This window comes from Otolemur garnettii, unplaced genomic scaffold, assembly GCF_000181295.1.
Source record: "Otolemur garnettii isolate 467f Iridium unplaced genomic scaffold, OtoGar3 scaffold00172, whole genome shotgun sequence".
Taxonomy (NCBI): domain Eukaryota; kingdom Metazoa; phylum Chordata; class Mammalia; order Primates; family Galagidae; genus Otolemur; species Otolemur garnettii.
This window is the reverse complement of record NW_003852567.1, coordinates 3,651,763-3,665,599: the sequence shown is the minus strand read 5'-3', so window position 1 is coordinate 3,665,599 and position 13,837 is coordinate 3,651,763.

Here is a 13,837-nt window from a genome sequence, read left to right as displayed (position 1 = left end):
CTCTACTGAGGGAGATAAAGTGAGACTCTGTCTCTAAAAAAAAAAAAAAAAAAAACTGTAAAAGAAAAAAACATATATCATTTTTAATTTATTTATTAACACAAACAAAGAAAAGCCAGAGACCAGACAAATTTACAACCAAATTCTACCAGAGCTACAAAGAGGACCTGCTGCCTTTCATATGTGTATGATTCCATAACATCAAGAAGGAGGGATTCCCCCCTAACTCATTCTATGAAGCTAGAATCATCTTGATCCCATAGCCAGAAAAGGACACAACAAAAAAAGAAAACTGTAGACCAATATCCCTTATGAACATAGATGCAAAAATCTTCTATAAAATATTGGCAAAATGAATTTAGTAGCACATCACAAAACGATAAATCACTTTGACCAAGTGGGTTTTATCCCAGGGTTGCAATGATGGTTCAACATATGTAACTCAATAAACATGATTCACCACATAAACAAAAGCAAAAACAAAGATCATATGATCATCTCAATAGATGCGGAAATAATATACGATAAAATCCAGCACCCTTTCATGAATAAACACCTTTAAAAACTAGGTGACACAGATGAAACATATCTCAAAATTATAAAAGCTATATATGACAAATCCACAGCCAACATCACGTGGGAAAAGTTGAAAGCATTCCCTGTACGAACTAGAACAAGAAAGGGGTGCCCACTGGAAACACTTCTATTCAACATAGTATTGTAAGTCCTACCCTAGGCAATCAGGCAAAAGAATGAAAAAAAAATGATACTCAAAAAAAAAGGGGGAGGCCAAACTATCCCCTTTTGCTGATGATACAATCTTATATGTAGAAAACCCCAATGGCTGCATCAAAAGACTACCAGAATTGACAAATAAATTTAGCAAAGTCTCATGTTACAAAATTAATGTATACATATCAGTAGTATTTCTATATAGTAATAACAGCCAAGCTGAGAGCCAAATCAAAGACTCAATACCACTGGTAAAAGCTACAAATTAAATAAAATACCTAGGAGAATATATATAACCAAGGAGGCAAAAGATCTCTACAAGGAAATTTACAAAACACCATGAAAGAAATCACAGATGACACAAACAAATAGAAAAATATCCTCGTGGATTGGTAGATTCAACATTATTAAAATGTCGACACAGCCCAAAGTGATTTAAGATTCAATGTAATTCCCATTAAAATATAAATATTATATTTCACAGATCTAGAAAAAATAATTAATTCTAAGTTTCACTTGGAATCAAAAACAGCCTGAATTATCAAAGATCTTAAGAAAAATAGAGACATCGCATTTCTGGACTTCAAATTATACCATGTCTATACTAAACAAAACAGCATGATAATGGTAGAAAAGTAGAAACAGGCTTGGCTCCTGTAGCACAGAGGTTATGGCACCAGCCGCATACACTGAGGCTGGAAGGTTCAAAACTGGCCTGAGCCAGCTAAAACAACAATAACAACTGAAACAAAAAATTAGCTGGGCATTATGGTGGGCACCTGTAGTCCCAGCTACTTGGGAGGCTGAGGCCAGAGAATCACTTGAGCCCAAGAGTTTGAGGCTGTAAGCTGTGATGCCACAGCACTCTACAGAGGGTGACATAGTGAGACTCTGTCCCCCCCAAAAAAATAAATAAAAATAAAAGTAGAAACAGAGACCAATGGAATAGAATAGAGAACCCAGAAATAAAACCATCTGCCTACAACTAACTGATCTTCAGCAAAGCAGACAACTTACACTGAGAAAAAGAAACACAATTCAACAAACAATGCTGAGAAAATTGGACAGCCACATGCAGAAAAATGATAGAGGACCCCTATGGCAGCATCTGTGGCTCAGTGAGTAGGGCACTGGCCCCATATACCGAGGGTGGCAGTTTTAAAACTGGCCCCGGCCACACTGCAACAAAAAATAGCCTGGCACTGTGGCAGGCACCTGTGGTCCCAGCTACTTGGGACGCTAAAGCAAGAGAATTGCCTAAGCCCAAGAGCTGGAGGTTGCTATGAGCTGTAACTCCGTGGCACTCTACCAAGGGAGACATTGTAAGACTCTGTCTCAAAAAAAAAAAAAGGCACTGGCACAAAAAGCCTCACCCTATTTTTTCTTACCAAATATGATGAAGTTATGATGGTGGAATTCTTATTCACTTACTTTCAGATTTATCTGAATTTTTAGGCTTTTTATATCATCAGATTCTTCTTGCTTAAAGATGTATGCATTCACCAATTCTGAAGCCAAACTAATAGGAATTAATTTAAGACTTATCACAGTTGTGGATATGATAACTTTTTGCATTATTAAGCTTAAGCAGAAGCTAGTAAAATCCAATGTTTTAATTCCCTAATGAAAAGATAACTTATTAGTCTGTGGTTTGCATTATTAAGCAAGTTTGAAAGGTTAAACGCTCATGTTCTAAATTATAGAATAAAGGTTACTCTCATTCATCTCCTTGTTTCAGAAAGGAAGTGTGTTAAAGATATAATATAAATAATTTCAGAATTTTTGCTCTTTTAAATTATTTACACTCATTTAATCACCAAATACTTGAACATCTACTAAGTGCCAGAGCTGGCCCTAACATGAAGGGATTAATCTCAAATGTAAAGTATATGGCTTTTATTCTTAAGCTACTTGGCTGTATTACATATTACTCTATTTAAAGTTATTTCTTTAAAACAAATCAATGATATTATTTTAAGGATATATCAAAACTTTAAATATTGAGCATTTATATGTTCAGAATTATTCTGAAAAAAATCAGGTTATATCTTATCCGTTTTTCCTTTTTTGTGCAGTTAATAATGATGTATAGTGCTAAATAATGCTAAGAAATTTGTTAGATCTTTTCTTCTTTTTATTTTTTTATCCATTTTTCAATGAGGGAAACCAGTGCACAGAAAGGTAAAATTACGTAATAGAGATACCGCAAGTATTTAATAATGAAGACATGTTAGGACAAAGTCTCTTGATTCTGAATTCTCTCTTGACTCTCTTGCCTGTGCCCTAAAGCTACACCACATTAATTTAATAAATGATGCAAGAGTTATGTAACATGACAAAATTCCTCCTTGACACTTCCACACAGGAAATAGCAATTTTAGTTTCTTCTAAATCATATTAATTTGGCTTTACCCATTATACAAGGAAGGAATTAAAAATCATATCTCAGTCATATTTTGGGACCCCTATTCTGGGGTCAAAATTGTATTTAGTATTATTACTTTACTAAACTTGTGAAGTTGCTGATATATTGCAAAAAAGATATTAAAAACTTTTTAGGGGATGGTGATAACTAATTGCTGATGAGTCCCAGTAAACCCCTTACTTTCTGTGTCTGTGCTCTTGAATAGTTATCACTCACACCGCCTCTGGCGGGCCTCACAGCTTGCTTTAACCACTGAAAGTGACAGAAGTAACTCTGAGCCCATTCCAGGACTAAGCTTTAAGAAAGACTGACAGTTCTACATTGGTACTTTTTAGGAGCCCAAAGTACAATGTAAGAAGTCTAGCAATCTTGCTAGAGTGACTATGTGAAGAGAACTTGTGGAGAGAGAGAAAGGCAAAGGGAAGGCAAAGGAAAGGAAAGCGAAAGGAAAGGGTCCCAGCTGAGCCCAGTCTTCCAGTTGCTCCCCCCAAGCACTAGCATAATAGTGAGGCCACCTTGAACATTCAAGTCTTATTCATCAATTAGCTGCAACTCTATGGAAGACCCCAAAACCAAGATCGGCAGAAGAACCTTCCAGCTAAGCCCAGGAAACCCATATAATTACAATGAATCCACTAACTTTCTATCAACACAAAACCAAAAATGAGTTAAAGCAATCCTGGCAACCATAGAAGTCACTCCCCAGAGAGTATCTAAGAAATAGAATACACAGTGACACTTGGAATAGGTCAAGCTGGCTCTGTGGTTCTGTTTAGAACTCCATTCCAGGCCCATTTCTTAGGATTGTCCAGGTTATTCTTTGCATGACTTCACCATTCATTTTTTAATCATTATAACTTATTACACAACAATAAAGTATACTGAGGAAGGGACACCTTACTCTAGTCACAAAGTTCTCATTTGGATTAGGGAGAAGAGTACACAAGTAACATTTTAATCAATAAAAATTTCTACTGGGATTAATTAAATCATTGAAGGAAAAAAACATTCCATGGCCCTAGAGTTTTGCATATTTTTTGGTGTGTTCCCTTATAAGTATTTCAGAGAAAAAGGGACAGACAACAAATTAGGTATATCAACTATATACCATCATAAAACAAACTCTAAACAAATGACATTTTGGAAATCTCAATACAAAGTCAAAGCATACATATAAATCACCTGAAGATGTTGTTTAAAAAGGAAATAATTCTGATTCAGTTGGTCTAGGATGAGGTCTGAGATTCTGCAGTTCTAAAGGTCAATATTTCAAACACAATAACTGGCTTTGGTAAAAGAAAAGTAAAAACTACAGTGGTTTGCTATATTTGTTCTTTAGATAATCCACATTTAATCAAGGGGGAAGGTCTCTTTGATCTAAGTCCATAGCAGGGGCACAGGAGAAGGGCATCCAACCCTAGCATGAGAGTCAGATCAGACTTTCTAGAAAACACTAACTAAAAACTCTAAACTAAGATGTGGAAATCAAAAGAATTTTCTAAGTGAAGTGTGGGAGAAAGAATATTTTCAGAGTCTACAATATGTGAAAAATCCTGGAATTGAAATACATAACGCATCAGCCAAAAAAAGAAAGAAACCTCAATTGCTCCCTTGTGTCACCCACTAAGAATGAGAGCATGGGATTGAGTTTGCCAGCTGTTCTCACTACCTGAACACCATAGGGACTATTCTTGTGATGATAATACATATTTTGCCACTACTCTGTGATGGGCAAAGCCAATTTATTCATTCGTTCAACAAACCTACATTCATATCTGGTATATACTGAGTAAAAACAGGTGTAGAATAAATATGATAATCAATATATTATAGATGTTTTAAAAAGGAGAGGTTATGAACTTGATCAAACATGGCTAAGAAATGGAGAGGGAAGGTACAGAGCCTGGGTCTTCCTAATCCACCTCTCTTTCTACCTCATCCCAAATCTTCCAACCATTGGTAGGCAAAACACCACTCATGCCTGTTTTTGGTTGGTAGCAGTTTAGCGAGATGTCTGATGTAGAGCATAGAGCAGAGGGATAAGGTGGCCAGACAGGAGGTGGTGGGACAGCAGCATGAGGAGTGAGGATAGGTCAATCTAAGAGTTTTCACCATCCAGTTTTCCTTACACATATTCACTAGTTGTTTCCTACTTCTTATTTCCTCAACTGCAATCTTCTCTAGAACAAACAATTAGTTACTTTTTATACCCCTTATAGCCAACATCATTCATTCTAAATTTTCAAACTATTCCTAGATTGTCTAGGAGAGCCTCGACTTAAAGAATTTTTTCCCTTGTCCTTATAAATATTAAAATGTTTCAGAAATTCTAGACTATCACTATTCAAACTATGTCTCCTAGACTGCCTCTCATTCCCAAAGTTATCCTCGAAAATCTTCTTGCAAGATTTTATTAAATTACTATAATTGTACATAAACCACCTATACAGGGGTTTCTTGTATGCAATGGGCACTTGAAAAATGCCTGTTGGTTAGATTTTTATATTAGTCACTGAGGGCTATCATAACAAAATTTTGTAGAATTTGTGTCCTCAACAATAGAAATTGATTTTCTCATAGTTCTATGAATTGCAAGTCTGAGATCAGAGTGCCAGCAGGATTGGTGCCTGGTAAGGTCTCTCCTTGTTCTGCCACCGCCTCACTGTGTGCTTACATAGCAGAAAGCAAGCCAGCAAGCTCTCTGGTATCTCTTCTTACATGGATATTAATCCCATCATCAGGGCCCCATCCTCATGACTTCATTTCACCCCCAATTACTTCTCAAAGCCCCAATCTCCAAATACAACTCATTCCAGCATCAGTTTGAAAGTCTAAAGTCTCATTTAAATATTATCTTACTCAGATACAGATGAGATTTGAAGTATGATTCAGCCTAAGGCAAAATTCCTCCTCAGCCGTGAACCTGTTGTGAAACCCTACAAGTTATGTGCTTCCAAATACAATGGTGGCATAGGATAAACGTTTCCATTCCAAAAGGAAAAATAGAAAAGAAAAGGGTGATGGGTCCCAAGCAAGTCCAAGCAAGTCTCTTTGGTTGGATGCTCTGCCCAACAGACCCACTGGTATCGCAGCATCACCCCTTAAGTTCCTTACGGCAACCCTATCCATGTGGCCGTGACCTCGAAAACTGAGAAGGAATCAGCCTTGCCCCTAGGCCTGAGATGGGAATGGCAGCCCTTTGGGGTTATTCCTCCCTTTCCTTGAAAATTAGGGCACCTTTGCAACTGAATAGGTCCATGATCCAGTCATATAAAATCCAAGTCGTCCAACAGCCTTCCTCCATTCTGCCTTCCGGGTCTCCTTCAGTTCAAACTGGCAGTGTCTTAGCTAGTTCCATCTCTCTCTACTCCTGGCTCCTGCTGAGATGGCTGGTGATATCCATGAAAGTCACCATAATCTGTTTGTCAAATGGCTGTTCAGCCATACCCTCAGTGTTCTCTTCAGAAAACCTTCTCATTTTTTGCAACATGGATATGCTCAGAATTTTCCATCTACAATTCCTTCTTTAGTTCATCACTTTCTTTCTTCGTACTTTACTATAAATTGTCAGAAGGAACTTCCTGACAGGAAGTTGCCTCTTCTGCATTTTGCTTAGAAATCTCCTCAGCTAAGTATCCAATTTCATCACTCACAAGCTCTACTTGCCAGAAAACACGAGAACATAGTTCAGTCATATTTCCTGCCACGACTTAGCAAGAATCATCTCTCCCCCATTTTCCAAAAACACGTTCCTCATTTCTATCTATGATCTCACTTTAACAGTCACCAAAATTGCCCTTAACATTTATATTTTTAGCACCACAAATTCTTCAAGTTTATATGTATTACCCAGTTCCAGAGTTGCTTCCATATGTTTAAATATTTTTTATATCACATCCCACTTTTTGCTATCAAAATCTGTATTAGGGTCCTCCAGAGAAACAGAACCATTAGGAGGTATGTGTGGAAGTGGGGTGTTTGTCTTATAATAATGAAATTTGTAAGGAATGCACCTATGCAATTATAGAGGCTGAGCAGTCCCAAGATCTGCAGTCAGTAAGCTGGAAATGCAGGCTAGGTGCTGGGGAGTTCCATCCAAAAACCAGCAGCCCCAAGACCTGGTAAAAGCCAACATTTCAGTGCATTTGAAGGCAAAAACAAACAACCAAACAAAAACAATGTTCTAGCTCAATCAGGCAGGAGGAATTCCCTGTTACGTAACCTTTTTATTCTATTTGGGTTTTCAAATAGAATTTCACCCATCATGTGGAGGGCAACCTGCTGTGCTCAATGTATTGATTAAATGTTATTCTCACCCAGAAACACCCTCATAGATACATCTGGGCACCTTGTGTCTTGATCAAGTTGACACACAAAATTAGCCATCACAATTTCAAAATCAATTACACGTTGAGATTTAAATCCCATATTTCTTAAGTTTGCAATTTCTCTCTCCCCTTTATTCTGCTATTAAATTTTGTAACAAACCACCACTCTGGTGATTCTTTTCTTCCCTGGCTACCCCTCTGCCTGCCTTTCTCCTGGCTCAGCTTCCTTCTAACTCTAGTTGATTTTTTATTTCCCTCTCTCTCCCCCTTCCCTCTCCCACTCTTGCCTCTTTACTGGCGACCTCAATACTCTATATCTCCAAAGATTTCGTTTCCAAGGATTCTTCCATCAACTATTATCTCCCTAGGAAGATGTTAAGCTATACCCAAGGCTATTGAATTCCATTTCTGTAAGCAATGGTCCCAGAAAAGTCATTAAACCGGCAGTGCCAAGTGACCAATAATGATGAGCTGGAGATTTTAGCCTGCGTAAAACCACAGGGTGTTCTCACAGCACTATCTGCTCACCTCCTTTTTGAGAACAAGTAATGCATGCCTCCTAGTCTCTTCCCTCCCATAATGGGATTTCCAGCCTATGTTCTCAAACTCAGTGCTATACTACTTGCAAAGCTGCAAAGCTGCCAAAATCATATAGTCACAGGTGCCAGTACCCAGGAGAAATTACCAGTGGTGCTGATAGGAGAGTTTGTTTTCTCTTGTGTTACAAAGGGAAACACTCCGTTACTGCCACACCTCTGATAATGGCCACCTCGCTACGGGGGACTTACACGAAACGGGGCTGGGATAATAAACAAGCAAGACTGTGATTTAGGAAATGAGTCCCAGCAAGATCTAAATCACAAATATAAAAACATGTATTTTCATGAACAGAGGTCCAATTCTCCTTTCGTGGTAATTATAGCTACCAATAAATACGTAAGCCTAAATTCCTTTCAATTCGAATTCTCTATCTTACTCCCCTTTTTAGTGGAAAGATAGAACCTGAATCAACTCTAGGATTAAAATTGTCAATTGCTCATCCCATCTGTACAAAATGAGAAAACAGGCAATGGGCGGGAGGGGGCGGGGGAAATGAAGGCCTAGACATTAAGACTAAAATGATAAACTGACCACGAAGTCGGTTAATATAAATACAAGGCAGGCTGTTGGCAGAAAGATGCTAGATGATTTAGTTAAATCATGGTAGTCACTTTTATTGAATTCAACTTTTAGCTTTCCCCCCTTCCCCTAATGAAAAAGGTATAATAGGAATTATTTACTAGTTTACAGCCACCGTGCTCTGGGAAGCTCCAACTCACCTGTAACTTGAGAAAGTTACAGATAAGCTCTGAAGCAGTGCTTGGCCCGCTGGATTTGACTTTATCTTTTCTTTGGGAGTGCCACTGGGTCCGGCGGGTCTCCTGGGGTCAGTGATGAACCATCACTGAGGAAGACATCAGATAGAATCAAAAACACATTCAAATCAAAGTTTGTTAAAATGAAATTAAATTGATAAACCCGCCCCCCCCAAAAAAGAAGAGTAATACTTGTTTAATTTTGTCATAAAGGTGGGAGGCATTTTAATAAAATGCTTTAAAGATAAATGGAGCTGCTCAGTTCCCAAAATTCATTCTTATTATGCTCATTTGCTGTGTCCTGCATAAATATTTAATTACTGGGGGAAAGTAACTCTTGTTTAGCCCACCCTTTTCTCATCAGTAGGTAATGTGCAACAGCTTGATTTTCTTTTCCCTGAATACATTATTTTAAAAAACACTTCCAAGATAATTTTCTGTCAACCGAGGAATAATCCACAAATAAATCATTATGTTTTTTTATCTTTCTGATCAATGAGAACCGCATAATATGGTAGAACCAGTATGTTGGAGCTCCTTCAAAGTTAAATAGGAGTTAACCTTTCTCTGCACAAGTCATAATCCAACTGGTCACTGCCAAGGTAAGTTTTCTACTAACGAAAAAAACAATACAGCTTCTGACTCGTTCAGCTGTTTTTAAACATTATTGACCACAAAACATGCCTTATTTCTTGAAACAGTTTTCACAAGTTAATAGAAAACACTCCTGGTATCGCGCAAAGGTAATTTCCAGTCAGTATGCTTCGTGCCCCACTAATTAACCTATTTGTAAGAAGAAGAAGGAGGGAGTCCCAACACCTCTTTTCATTAGATTTTTAACCCCTAAGTGAGACTAGCACAGGCCCCAGGCTCTGAGCAGGACACCCAGCCAGTTGCATAGAGGACTCCTGGCTAGCTTTCTCCTTGGGCTGTATATCTGGGACATCCTCTTGTAGCCTTGGCAGATGAGCACCTTGGCCTCCCACTGCAGTAAGTGCAGGCCCACAGGTATACACAAAACCTGGCACTGGCAGGCAGGAGGGCAGAAAGCCAGCAGATAATCTCTGGCTTGTAAGGTTGGCAGAAAAATGGCAGGAAATGAGCAAAGCAATAATGAGTGAGAGGAAAAGCATGTACACGGTTCTCCTTCAGAGGCCGTAACACTACAGTGTGCCTGTCACACTTGCAGGTGAACAGGGGAACAGGAAAATGACAAAGTCTTAATATGTTTTCAATTGTTCCTGGGAGAACTCTGTGTCCCCAGTACACTAATGCTTGGTCCAACTAATTCTTTACCACCGACCCCAGCAGCATGCAGTCAATTACAACACAGAGATAATTTCCTTCCCAGCTGAAGCCTTAATGATTTGGCCACCTCTTCCTTCATCAGTGGGAAGAGCCAGCTCCAAACAAAAATAAAGGGAACTCCCTTCTCCTGTACCACAATTGTCTCTACTGTCTCAATCAAACCAGAATATCTGATCCTACCTTTTCTTAGAAAATTTCTCACAGTCACAGGTGGCAGAGTGACTATTGGTGGAGTCAAGGCTGCTGCTATTGCTTTGCCATCCCAGGACCCTTGCCTGGCTGTGTGACCTTAGACTTGAACTCATGCCCGGAGAAGCAGGCCTCTTAAGCAGATGGAAGAGCCAATTCCACGCCTTTGAGACAACTTCTCTCAAAAAGGTGAGATGGTGTGTGTGTTCACCTTGCACACCAAGCTGAAACTGAAACTTGGATCTGTCACACAAGGGTTGTGTGACCTTCAGCAGCGTTTCTGAGGTTCAGTTTGCTCGCTTGCAAAATGAAGAGATAGTATTCTATGGATTAAATGTCAGCTATTATCATAGTCTTCGTCTACATATGCAATCATATTTTAATATAGAATAGTAAATTTAATGTGAATGACAAAACGGCTAACCCTTAAGAGGAACATTTATTCATGTAATTATATAGTACTCTGTCCTTCAATATCATAATCAAAATTGAAGTGAAGCCTCCACTGAGAATTAAAACATGTGTCTGTCTCATCTGTAGCCATTTTCACTTATGCATTTTTATTTTTCAAAACCTGTGTTCATGATCATAACTTAGTTGGCAATTTCAGATTTGCCAGCATAATCCCTTAGTACTCAAAACTGCTATGTACAGTTATACAGGTTCTGCACTGACAAATTTAGAAAATGTCATTCAGGTAGACCATAAGGGCATGTCTAAAAATACCACATGTCAGCTCGGCACCTGTAACTTAAGCAGTTAAGGCTCCAGCCACATACACCAGAGCTGGCAGGTTCGAATCCGGCCCAGGCCACCAAACAACAATGACAACTATAACCAAAAAATAGCCAGGCATTGTGGCAGGCTCCTGTAGTCCCAGATACTTGGGGGCTGAGGCAAGATTATCACTTAAGCCCAAGAGTTTGAGGTTGCTATGAGCAGTGATGCCACGGCACTCTACCCAGAGCAATAGCTTAAGACTCTATCTCAAAAAATAAATAAATAAATAAAAATACCACATGTCTAAAAATACTAATGTATGTGCTGTGCTGGAAAATAAACCTGCTCTTCATGAGAGCAACCACACACTGGGAGAACTGGGTACTTAACACTCGCAGAGTCCACATCTGTGTGATATGTGACTTGGTTAGACTGACCTCTCATCACTATGAAGATTTTGATTTATTCAAGCATACAGGGCTGATTGATTTTGAATGAATTAAATGTTTGTAACCATAAATATAATCATTTTTATATTGCTAAAAAAAAAAGACAAAAAGAAAGATGCCTGGACTTTATTATGATTTTTGAGAAACATTTGTTCTGCTGGATAGTCTATTGTTGAATGACCAACAAATAGTCAAAAGCAATTTTTAAATCCCATCCTTGCCTTCTAAATTATACATATCATTATTCAAAGCTCAGTTAGCAGGCCAGGCACAGTGGTTCATGCCTGTAAACCTAGGATTCTCGGAAGCCAAGGCAGGTGGATCACTTGAGCTGAGGAGTTCGAAACCAACCTGAGACACCCATCACCCACCCACCCCTGCTGTACTAAAAACAGAAAAATTAGCCCGGCATTGTGGCAAGCACCTGTACTCCCAGCTACTTGGGAGGCTGAGACAAGAGGATGGCTTGAACTCAGGAGTTTGAGGTTGCTGTGAGCTATGATGTCAAGACACTCTAGCCTGGGGCAACAGAGTGAGACTCTGTCTCCAAAAGAAAAACCACACAAAGCTAAGTTAGCCTGAAAGAAATGTTTTCCGCAAGGTAATTTTAGATGACTACTTACAAAGTTATTTGCAAATATAGCACATTTAACTAATTATAAAATATTACACACTCATTGCACACATTTTGGAGGGAAAAGTAAGCCTAAAGAAAAAGAGACCACTAAAATCTCACATACTATTATCACCCAGAGATAAACTCTTTAAACATTTTACTGTATTTATTCCCAGCTTTATGAAAATGATATATTACATGTGTAATTTTTCCTACAAATTCAAAATTATCCCGGTACATAGATATTTTTAATTTTGGCAGTATCATTAACATCCTACAAAATACCTCTAAAACATCTTTTTAATGACCGTATGTTAATGTATCATTAGATATTTGGTTAGCTTTTAATTTTTAACTATTATAAATGATATTGTAATAGATGTAGTTTACATAAATCTTTGATTATGCATTTGATGATTTTTAGAGGCCAGATCTCTAGAATTTTCAAGGAGACTGTTAAGAACGTTGTCACACATTGCCAATTTCCCTCCATCAAATCCATACTAATATACATTCCCACCAGAAAAAAGCATTAATTCTTCTCACATCCTTGCCAATACAATGTTTTCTAAATATTTCTGTCATTCAGTTGGTATTTACTACGTACCTACAATTGCCAGATTCTCGGCTGTGGCCTCCATAAATGCAGCCTAGTACAAGAAACAAAATCATAAATGAGTGAAAGAATTGATAAATAAACAAGTGAATAAATATAAAATATGATGTTAAAAATAAGCATATAAAATAAGTCTAAGAAAAGAAGGCAACTGCCTAAGGAGAAGAAAACCTGAGTTAGATCAAGCAGTGGCACAGCCCAGCTAGAAAGCTCTTCATTAAAAAATTCCTTTGAGATAAGACATATTTCTGGGTTTAAATGTCATCCCACAGATGAAAAGTAGGCATACCACTTGTAAAAACTGGCCAACCTTTGGAAGCCAAACAGAACTTTCATCAACACTTTGTGGTGGCCAGGGAAAAGAATCTTAACAATCTAGGACTAGATCCAAATTTTGCTGTGAGCATGTGGATGGAAAATTCAAGTATGACCCGGAGGAGCACTTTCTGCTTTTCAGAGACAGCCTTTTCTTTATTCCAGAATATTAAGGGTATACAAAATATTAAAGGGATAGCCATGTTTCGTTGCATGGATATCTTTTACAATGCTTTAGTGGAGGCTTTTAGTGTGCCTATGACCCAAATACTGTTCATTGTACTCAGTAGGTAAATTGTTATCCCCTCTGCCTTTCCCTTCTTGATTTCCAATGTCCATTAAATCTCTTTGTGCCTGTGTGCACCAATCATTTAGTTCCCAATTATTAGAGAGTACGTGCCATGTTTGTTTTTCTAATCTTGAGATAATTTGCTTAGCATAATGGTCTCCAGTTCTGACCAAGTTGCTCCAAAAGACATCATTTAATTCCACTTTATAGCTGAGTAGTACTCCACAGTGGGTGTGTGTACTATGTATATATTTTTTAAATCCACTTAAGAACTGATGGGCACTTAGGTTGATTCCACATCTTTGCAATTGTGAATTGTGCTGCGATTAACATTTGAGTGCAGATGTCTTTTTGATACCACTTAAAATGACTTCTTTTCCTTTCGGTAGATACCCAATAGTTGAATTGCTGGGATGGATAGTAGTTCCACATTTATGTCTTTGAGGACTCTCCATACTGTTTTCCACAGAGCTTCTGCTAATTTGCAGTCCCACC